Source organism: Callithrix jacchus, chromosome 5 (genome assembly GCF_049354715.1).
Source record: "Callithrix jacchus isolate 240 chromosome 5, calJac240_pri, whole genome shotgun sequence".
Classification (NCBI taxonomy): Eukaryota; Metazoa; Chordata; class Mammalia; order Primates; family Cebidae; genus Callithrix; species Callithrix jacchus.
Window position 1 is genome coordinate 110,738,399 of NC_133506.1, and position 10,002 is coordinate 110,748,400.

Here is a 10,002-nt window from a genome sequence, read left to right on the forward strand (position 1 = left end):
CACCATACCTCAGAATGTGATCTTATTTAGAAATGGTGTCATTACCAGTATAATTAGTTGAGGCAAGGTCATACTGGAGTACAGTGGACCCCTAATTCCATAGGACTGTGTCCTTATAAAAAGGGGAATTTTTGACACAGATATGCACACATGCGAAGAATGGAGTTATGCAATCACAAGCCAAGGAACTACCAAAGGTAGGAGAGAGGCTTAGAATACATCCTTCCCCAGTACCTTCAAAGGGAACATGACCTGGCTGATGCCTTGAACTCAGACTTTTAACCTCCAAAACCGTGAGGCAATAAATTTCAATTGCTTAAGCCACTCAGTTTGTAGTATTTTGTTAGGACGGCCCTAACAACCTAATTCTGTACCCAAAAGGAATGTTTAGGATGTGTGATGAGTTGTTTAACATTTCAAAGCTCTTTAGGGTCAGTTACATGATTCTGTTGGATGGGACACTATGCTGAGGTAGAGTCTGGGGGAGAAATGAGAAGGCCAAACTTAATAGAGGTTGCCTGGGAAATAGATGCTGCACAAGCAGAGTAACCATTTATTGTGGAGGTTTTGGTTTGTTTGTTTGTTTGTTTGTTTGTTTCTTTTAGAGACAGGGTTTCACTGTGTTGGCCAGGCTAGTCTTGAACTCCTGACTTTAAGCAATCCTCCTGCCTCAGCCTCCCAAGCAGCTGGGGAATTATAGGCACACACCACCATGTTGTGCTTTTAAAGAGGGTAGAATACAGGAGAAAAAATCCTTTGATTTGTTGTGTTTGCAAAGAGGGTAGAATACAGGAGGGAAAAATCCCTGGTAGAAAAATATGCTTGTGGTTTGCCAGATGAAATGCAAAGGATAATTGAGAGGAATAGAAGTTACGAAATTCTTTGTTCCATAGAGAAGGATTAGGGACAAATCACAAAGAAAAGATATTATGGGTTCCAAGCACAAAACTATTCGAGTGAAGCAAAAACAGTTTGGAATTATCCCTAAAGTATCCCAGTCTCTTCAGATACCCATATACACTTCATAAGCCACTTAGTGAGTGCCAGGTACCTCATTTAATCTTCCTGAAGATTTGTAAGAGGAGGAACCATTATTTTTATTTTAGAGACAAGGGAAAAACCTTTAGGTTGAAAGGGTGGGATTAGTAGAATCCAGGGATGCCAACTCTTCATCCTGAGTTTACACTATAACTTTATAGCTGCCCAGAATCCATGCAGAACAACAGGTTGATTCAGTAAGGTGGGTGCAGGAAAGTCATGTTTTTAAGATCTGTCTCTCCCTGCCATCACGTTCAGGGAGTACAAAATAACATAATCTCTTTGATTAGAACAATTCCTGAGAACTAGAGGGCAGACACAGACAAGTATTGCCCAAGAGTGACAGGAACAGTGTCTTTCTCATTACGTCATCTTCCCTGAAAACACTAGTGATTGAGATACAATAATAAATGATTGAGATCATATATTATCTACCTCTGTCATACAGTTCATTTCGACTTTGACTTTCTTGGGCTGGCACTGTTCCATATAAGGGTTTTATAACACCAGGATTAAGAAAGATTTTAGCTATTTCACATCCTCCCAAGATCGTAGGAGGTTGTCTGTGCATATTTTTTTTTCTCAAAGCTTCTCTGTACTCAGCCATTATTTAATTAAACACCAGCCATATGCTGGGATCTTCTGGTTCTCTGCTTGACGCATTGCCAGCCTGGTGGCCTCAACTGCAATTTGAAGTTGACAGGCGCCCAATACAAAGCTCAGGAGACACTAGGAAGAAGAGGACTTGGCTTGGAGGAATTAGGAAGAGCCAGGGAGGGAAAAGCGTGCTGCTCCGAGGGAGGGCTTAAAATTGTCCCATAGTGGCTCAGTGGAAACGTGGCAGTGGAATTTGGAATCTGGAGTGTTTGTCAGAATTGATAAAGACATTCTTATCATGGAAATGTATCCATGAAAAGCTGTTGCTATTGGGGGAGGGAGAAAATGAATATTACAGAATTTTGGAGACAAAAATGTACATGCAGCAGTCATTATACGCATAATCAGAAGGAAACCAGAAGATCTAGGGGCCAAAGGGGAATACTTGATTTCTTAAATGGCAGAAAGACTGGGTTTGACAACTCTCACTATCAAGAATGTTTCTCTGTACTTAACCTACATCTCTTCTGCTCTGAGACTTCATATTCATTTTCTCTTATTTACCAGTCTTTTTGAAAAAAAAAAATGAGACAAGGTCTTACTCTTATAGCCCAAGCTGGAAAGCAGTGGTACCATCATAATTCACTGCAGCCTTGAACTTCTGGGGTCAAGTGTTCCTCCCAAGTAGCTAGGACTACAGGTGTTTGCCACCCCCGATAATCTCCTTTTTAAAAAAAATATTTATAGAGACAGGGGTCTCTCTGTGTTGCCCCAGCTGGTCTCAAACTCCTGTCCTCAACCAATTCTCACCTAGGCCACCCAAAGTGCTGGGATTACAGGCATGAGCCACCACATCCAGTCCATTATTGGTTTTATAAAGAAGCACTGTTTATTCAGAGCTTGTTATAAGTGCATCTCATGAAAGAACCCAATCAGATTAGATCACAAAGTGTAATTAGTTATGGGTATAGCAGTGGTTCAAAATCATGGGTTTGTAGCATGCTGGTGAATCCTCATCAGCCATGAGGTGTGTTGTAAATAGTTCGTTTCTAATAATAAGTTACTCAAGTTTGTGAATGATTTACCTATTATTATACAGAGGGTGAGTTGAAGGTTGTTTCTTTCATAATGTTATTCTCAGTTCTGTGTATTCCAATTTTGTTGCCTGGATAGCACAGATACAGGTGAAGGTTTAGTTAACGTGGAAATAATTGGATATACCTACAGACCACTCATCTATTTGAAAAATATTTGTAAAGCACCTACTTTGTGCAGACGCTATGCCTGGCCTGAGAGATACAATAAAGGCACACAACAGACATGAGTTCTGTCTTTGTAAAGCTTACCAACTGGCAGGAAAAACTATACCCAGCACTCTGCTTGAATCTTCACTGTAACCCTGAGAGGTTAATATCATCTTCCCAACTTTTAGGCAATTTTAGGTATTTTAGGCAATTCTGAAGCCCTTTCTCTAAACCAGGGGCTTCCAAATGCCTTTGACCATGCATTCCTGTCAGTGAAGATAATTTTAGTACTCATGTGTATGTGTTTTCAAACAAGAATAAATTTGTATATACTTATATATCATATATGCACATTCTTATAAATTATATGTACATTATTTGAATCTTCTTGTACCCCTCACGTTGAAGACTGGCTCTGCCCCACTCCACCATATCACCTTGGAGTTTGTCTATGTGTAACGAGAATAATCCACCTCCAGTCTTCCCCCATCTAACCCCAGGTTTTGGTCTAGATGGGTAGGGGTGGGAACTTTGCCAAGAACTTGATCCAGGAAGTTTTTTTAAAAAGTTAAAAAATAGTACAGTTCAAATTTGGTCTTTGTATTGCTAAGGATGCCTTGCAGAATTCCTTGATGAGCTTTTTCATATGCAAAAGAAAGTTATTCTGTTAGTTTGTAAATCCTAGTCACTTCCCTTGTGTTCTCTTTCCTGGCTGGATCTGAAACACCTCACAAAAAGAGTGCATGTCTCATATGTCTATTTCAACTCCCCACAGTACCCAATAAATGACTGAACATGTCAGAAATTCTCCATCCTTTGGAGAAGACTTTGTTTCTCATTGGAAAAAGCAGAGAGATTTTTTACATCCATTGTAGCATAAGAATACTATCCTATGGAAACAAATTGTTCCTAGACACAGTAAAGAGGAAGTCCCTGGCATAGAGGGCTGGGAAAATGCAGCAGATAACCTTGTGATGAATGAGGCCACGGAGAGAAAGCCAGGGTTCACAGGGAAGGTGAGAGTTGAGAAAATGAATCAACAGATTAGTCTTTCTGTCTCTCTGCCCACTTTGGCTTCAAATTATCCAAACTTTTTTTTTTTTTTAAGAGAGCAAGAGAGAGCTCTGACACCCAGGCTGGAGTTCAGTGGTGCCATCTCGGGTCACTGCAGCCTTGATCTCCTAGGCTCAAGGGATCCTCCAACCTCAGCCTCCTGAGTAGCTGGGACTACAGGTGTGTACCACCACATCTGGCTAATTTTTGTATTTTTTGTAGAGACAAGGTTTCACTGTGTTGCCCAGGCTGGTCTCAAACTCCTGGACTCAAGCAATCCTGCCTCAATCTCTCAAAGTGCTAGGGTACACGCTTCAGCCACCACCTTCAGCCTAAACTTCTTTTCCTCAGTGGAGGTGCCTCTACTGAACTACCAGAAAAATAGCTGCAACTCCCTCTTGACTTGATACTGCCAACACCTCTGTATCAGCTGACCCTGTGCTTGGTTGTCAACTGCATTCCTGACTCTACAGACCACACCTTGGAGCACCAGCCTGGGGGTATGGGGTTCTAATTATAGCCCAGCCACTAACTTCCTTGGAGGTACTCGGCCTCACCTGCTCACCTGTAAAAAAAGGAGCAGTGGAGTAATTAACAAATTGCCAAGGAGCTTTTGGCTATGGCAGGTTGACCCTACATCTTTCTTTGTTCCTGATCTTTCCTTTCCTCTCATTTCCAGCCTGACCTTCTTGAATGAGGAAATCAGGGATAGGAGGATTTGTCCTGAAAAACTGCCTGTGGCTGCAGCATTGCTACTGATCAGGGAGCTGTAGCAGGAAGCTTATCAGGGGGTTGAGGCCTTTCCTTTCACAGGATGTACTCACACGCCCCATTTGCTAACATGTTTTCCATCCAACATTTCAAGTAACTGTCCCCATGTTGGTGCTTCTACAAGTCAAGGCCTGTTCTGCACTCTTTAGAAAGAACATAAACCGTGACAAATGGTCTCAGTTCAGGCATATGGTGATGCATTGACTTCCTAGTTGCTGGGGTTTATTAGCAAACTTATTGCCCCCAAATGTAAAAAATAATGAATTTGTTACCATGCATGGAACGTTGACAATGTGAAACACATTCAATGTATTGGCTCTTCAGAACCCATTCTTAATTTTTAGTAGAACATTACCTTTTATTTCCTTAATTTTGAGGAAATAAAGCCCCTAAAACCTTTTTCTAAGATGGTCGCAGTAATTAGGAATTAATGTGTGTGGTATTTTTTTTCCTTTTTTTTTAAGTGGGTGCATTTGTTAGAAATTGTGCTCAGCTATGACTAACAGCTACAGTGGTTGAAATATCAAGAGGAGTTTGCTCTCTTTCTTTCACTATGATGTTGAAAAAAAAAGTGGCTGAGCCAGATGCAGTGGCTCCAACATGCCCCTAATATTGCAGGCCCCTTTATTTCTGCTCTATCAGCTTTACTTCATCCTTGAGGTTGTCTTCTCATTAAAGGTTGGCCACTGCAATTCAAAACCTTACATCTGAGTTCGAGGCCAGGAAGGGAGAAGGAGGGCATAGGAAAACAGGCACAACCCCATTTAGTTAGATGAGAGGCCCAACCGGCAATGTGTGCTTATATTTCATTAGCCAGAACTTAATTGAATGTCTACTTCTATCTGCAAGGAAGACTGGAAGGTATAGATTTTTGCTGGTTACATTGACATTTCCAACAAAATCGGGGTTCTACTAGAAAGGAAGAGGGAGAGAATGAATTTGGAGTAGACAGCTGCCCTAGTGGGGTTGTTTTTCTTTCTAAAATTAATACACATTTGTTAAGCAAACTTGAAAAATGGAGTGAAGGAAAGGAAAGAGAAGATAATGATGATATTAACTCCTCAAAATGATCTCCACCAGCATTTAGTGCAATTTTTTGCTTATTTTTTATTAATATGTGAAGTTTTTTTTCTGACTGGCTAAAGTGCAATGGTGCAATCATGGCTCACTACAGCCTCAACCTCCCAGGTTCCATTAATCCTCCCACTTTAGCCTCCTGAGTAGCTGAAACTTCAGACATGCACCACTACATCAGGCTAATTTTTTATTCTTTGTAGAGATGGGGTCTTACTCTGTTGCCCAGGCTGGTCTTAAACCCCTGGTCTCAAGAGATCCTCCTGTCTCAGCTTCCCAAAGGACGGGGATTACAGGTGGGAGCCACAGTGCCCAGCCTAGTTGTATTTTTCTGATTCTAAAAGTAATGCCTCTTCACTTGCGAAACTGATAAAATACAGCAAAGCATACAAAAAAAAATAGAAACCACCCATAATCCCATTACCCATATTATACTATGTCATTTTGCTGCATTTTCTGCTCTTCTAAGTATATATTTTATGTATTTATGATCATAGTGTATGTACAAGTTGACACCTTTTTCTCACTTTCTAAATAAAATAAGTAAATTTACATATGACCCTACTTCATGTATCCCTGGGTCCCCATAACAGAGCATTTCAAATCTTGGTTGCAAATCTGTCTGGAAAGTGCTTGAAGTAGGAAAGAACAAATAGCAAGGACTGATTTTCTCCTTCACTGTTTCTAGGAGACCATACGGCAGATTTGGCTCACTTCTCACTCTCACTCTGAGACCATATCATATGCTCTCCTTTCTTTATTTTTCTATCTCAAAAAATGTCAAGTGTACAAACCAAGAGTTAAAATTATTCCTTAGAGAACATGAGCTGTCAAGCCCATTCTTACCGTATGGCTCACAAAAGTCGGTTTTGCTCTGGCTTATAAATTCATATGATGTCAAAGCTAGAAAAAGCCCCCACGGCTTTCAATCCAAACCACTCATGTAAAAGCAAAAAGAAACAGAAATGAAAAGTGCCCTGTTCAGGATACCACCTCGCAGACTCAGTGCCAGAACCCAGGCCCCTGAGTGCCTTTCTGGTGATTTTCCTCTCTACTTTAGATGCTTTTGATGATACAACTAACTGGTGTACTTCAAAGGTGTTACAACTTTCACAAAAATACTCATCAATAAGATTCCCCAAGATTCCCCCCAAGTCAACTACAGCCAGTTGCTAATGGTATTAACTAAAACCTAGAGATTTACAACTTGCCGAAGGTAGCTTTTCTCCAATTAGCAGTTCCACTTAATATAGTTGGATTTTTTGATGAAAACATACACTCTAGAGAAAACAATTTTTTTGCCATCCAGTGTTCACTCGCTATGAGCTCAGACTTTTGCTAAGAGCCATAGGATTATGCCACAGATATACAAAATTTACAGCCTGGTTGGGAAGATGAGGGAGATACATGGACCAGTGTGGTATATTCATGCAATGGAATGCCATGCACCTGCAAATGAGGTAATCTGCATGAACTGCCATGGGAAGATGGCCATGAAATATTGTTAGAAGAAAAATCTGGGTTGCAGAGAAGTGTGACGATCTATATAGTATGATCTCTTTTGGGGTTTAAAAGAAAAAGAGTATATTCACACAGTTACATGTTTTCATGTGCATAGAAAACATTTAGACAAATACAAAACTTGTAACAGTGGCTACTCTACAGTGAATAAGATTGAAGATGAAGAAATTGCTTTTCTTCCATTTTCACTTACACATTTCTATTTTCCTCCTTTTTTTTTTTTTTTTTTGGAGACGGGATCTCACTCCACCCAGGACTGAGAGTACAGTGGAGTGCACTGTGACCTCCACCTCCTGGATTCAAGCAATTCTCCTGCCTCAGCCTCCTGAGTAGCTGGGATTACAGGGATGCACCACCACACCCAGCTAATTTTTATATTTTTAATAGAGAAAGGTTTCACCACATTGGCCAGGCTGGTCTCAAACTCCTAACCTCAGGTGATCCACCTGCCTTGGCCTCCCAAAGTGCTGGGATTACAAGCATGAGCCACCACACCCAGTCTTACATTGCTGCTTTCTAAATATAATTATCTACTGCAGTTTCCTCACTGTACATGTTGAATAACCATGGTATCTACCACAGAGTTGTGACAATTAAATGAGTTGTTCTAAATAAAATGTTTGGATATTTGCCAGACCCATACTAAGTGCTCATTAAATCTTAGCAAAGATGATGATGATAGAAAATGAGTACTCTCATACTGCTACCAGGTGTGAACATTCATACAAGTTATAAGGCCACTTGATTAGATATATATGTGTAGAGCCTTTAAAATTTGAAGACACTTGACCCAGCAGGTCCACTTTCAAAAATTTCTTCTATAGAAAAAAGTGAATAAGTGTATAAGAAGTGTACACAAAGATGAATAAAGAAAAAACATTGGCGACAAGCTAAATGTTCAAAAATGAAAATAGTTTAATAACATATGGTGGATTTTTACCACAGAATAGTACGTCCTCATTGTAGCAACAAATCTATTGCATTGTAATAGGCTAATAATCATACAATATTAAGTAAGAAAAGCTACCTTCTGAACAGCATATGCTATATGACCTCACAACAGTACAAAAACTATAATGTGCATATGTATGTCTAGAAGCACATGTCCTAAACTTGCATGCACAGTACTAAACCCTGGGAAATTGTAAAAGTTTTCTTCTTTATGCTTGGGTAAAATTTCCAATTTTTCTAAAATGAGTCTCTATTACTTGTGCAAGTGTTTGAAAGAAAGGCAAAGGGACTTTGAGGGAGCATTTCATAATGTAGCCTCCACGCTAACAGACTGCAATCAGGATGCCTCTGCCCAGAGCCAGAGGAGATGCAAGTGCTTCTAGCCTGCAAGGATCAAGTGGGCGCATTTTTCCAGTCTCTACTGCAGAATCAGCAGACATGGGACTAGTGTCCTGGCCTGACTCGGGAGACTGACTTTGGGATGCGGGCTGAAGGCCAAAAAAGTAAATACTAAGGAAAACTGGGCCATGTCATTGCCATCAGCCAATGTAAAAAAGGTTTAATTTTCCAAGAATTGAAGGTGCAATTTCCAAGAGTCTAGGGGAGACAAAGACAGCTACTCACCTCACCTCTTACTAGGGTTTTCAGCTAGCAGCCCTGTTACAGGCTGGTCCAGAATCCACACTCCCTGTAGGCTCCTTTTAACCATTTGCCAGGGAACGGCAAAGGCTGTCAGCAGCACTCCTCCAAGTAGTCAGCTGCAAGGAGTCTCAGCCTTGCATCTCCGAATTTCTCAATGCAGAAAGGAACTGGAATATTACCTAAGCCATTCTCTCCTTTCAGTGATGTTTTCTAGGCTCCCAATGGGTGATACTGCTGGAGGGAAGAAGGAAAAGCCCCCAGAGAACTGAACTTCCTGTTTACCCACAAGGACTGACCCAGGAATGCCTCAATTTCTATAAAGCCCCCACCCATATATTCAGGCTTCATTTGTTGCTGTCCTCCTCCGTCTCTCTCTGTTCTGGTGTTCCTTGAGTATTCTCAGTTTCTTACGTAAACCCTCCCCTTTTGTACCCTCTGGAATTTTTGCAGGCAACTTCAGGGATCAGCCAATATGCCTCCTTCTCAGCACAGTCTTTCCTGATCCCTCACTTTCCCCACCACTCTGGATTAGGAAACCCTGTTCCGTGACCTCATAGTACCCTGTCCTAAACTCCATAGGGACACTTTTCCAGTTAGAATCATTTGTTCCTGGTCTCTGTTCCCAACTCTAGTCCAAGCAACTTGCAGCCAGAGACCATGCCTTATTCTCCATTATATTCTCAGTGCCCAGCATATGGTATGTGCTCAACACACATTTGTCAAATAATTAAATGAATGAGTTCATTCAGCCATCAACTGATCTTTAAATTGGTTGCAAATTATCTTCTTCTTAAAATCCAAACAATTCTGGGAATTTTCAGGGAGCTGAAATTTCAGCTCCCTGAAAATAGTTAGCTATTCTTGTTTTAGTGTGAATTCATTCGTGTGATCCCATTGCTTTCCTTTCATGTTAAAGTAAGGAATAGGGAATTGAACTTTGACTTGGAGATTAAGTTCTTAGAATGGAGAACAGTAGTTCACTTTGGGTAGAATGCAGACTTATGGGTAGTGAAGCACCAGCCCCATTTCTTAAAGTGTGACAAGCTACATCAAAATCACCTGAGTGCTTATTAAAAATGCAACATCCAAGGCCCCAACCCAGACCCACACT

The 10,002-nt window shown here is 40.8% G+C and overlaps 1 long non-coding RNA gene across 1 annotated transcript in view; it reads right to left on the reverse strand.

Moving 5' to 3' along the window:
- The window catches only part of LOC144582876 (uncharacterized), a 128,725-nt gene extending 119,433 nt beyond the window's left edge, over nucleotides 1–9,292 (reverse strand). The window contains exon 1 of the long non-coding RNA XR_013536399.1: nucleotides 8,879–9,292. This is a non-coding gene — a long non-coding RNA (uncharacterized LOC144582876). The remainder of the gene's footprint in view (nucleotides 1–8,878) is intronic.
- Nucleotides 9,293–10,002: the final 710 nt, after the last annotated feature.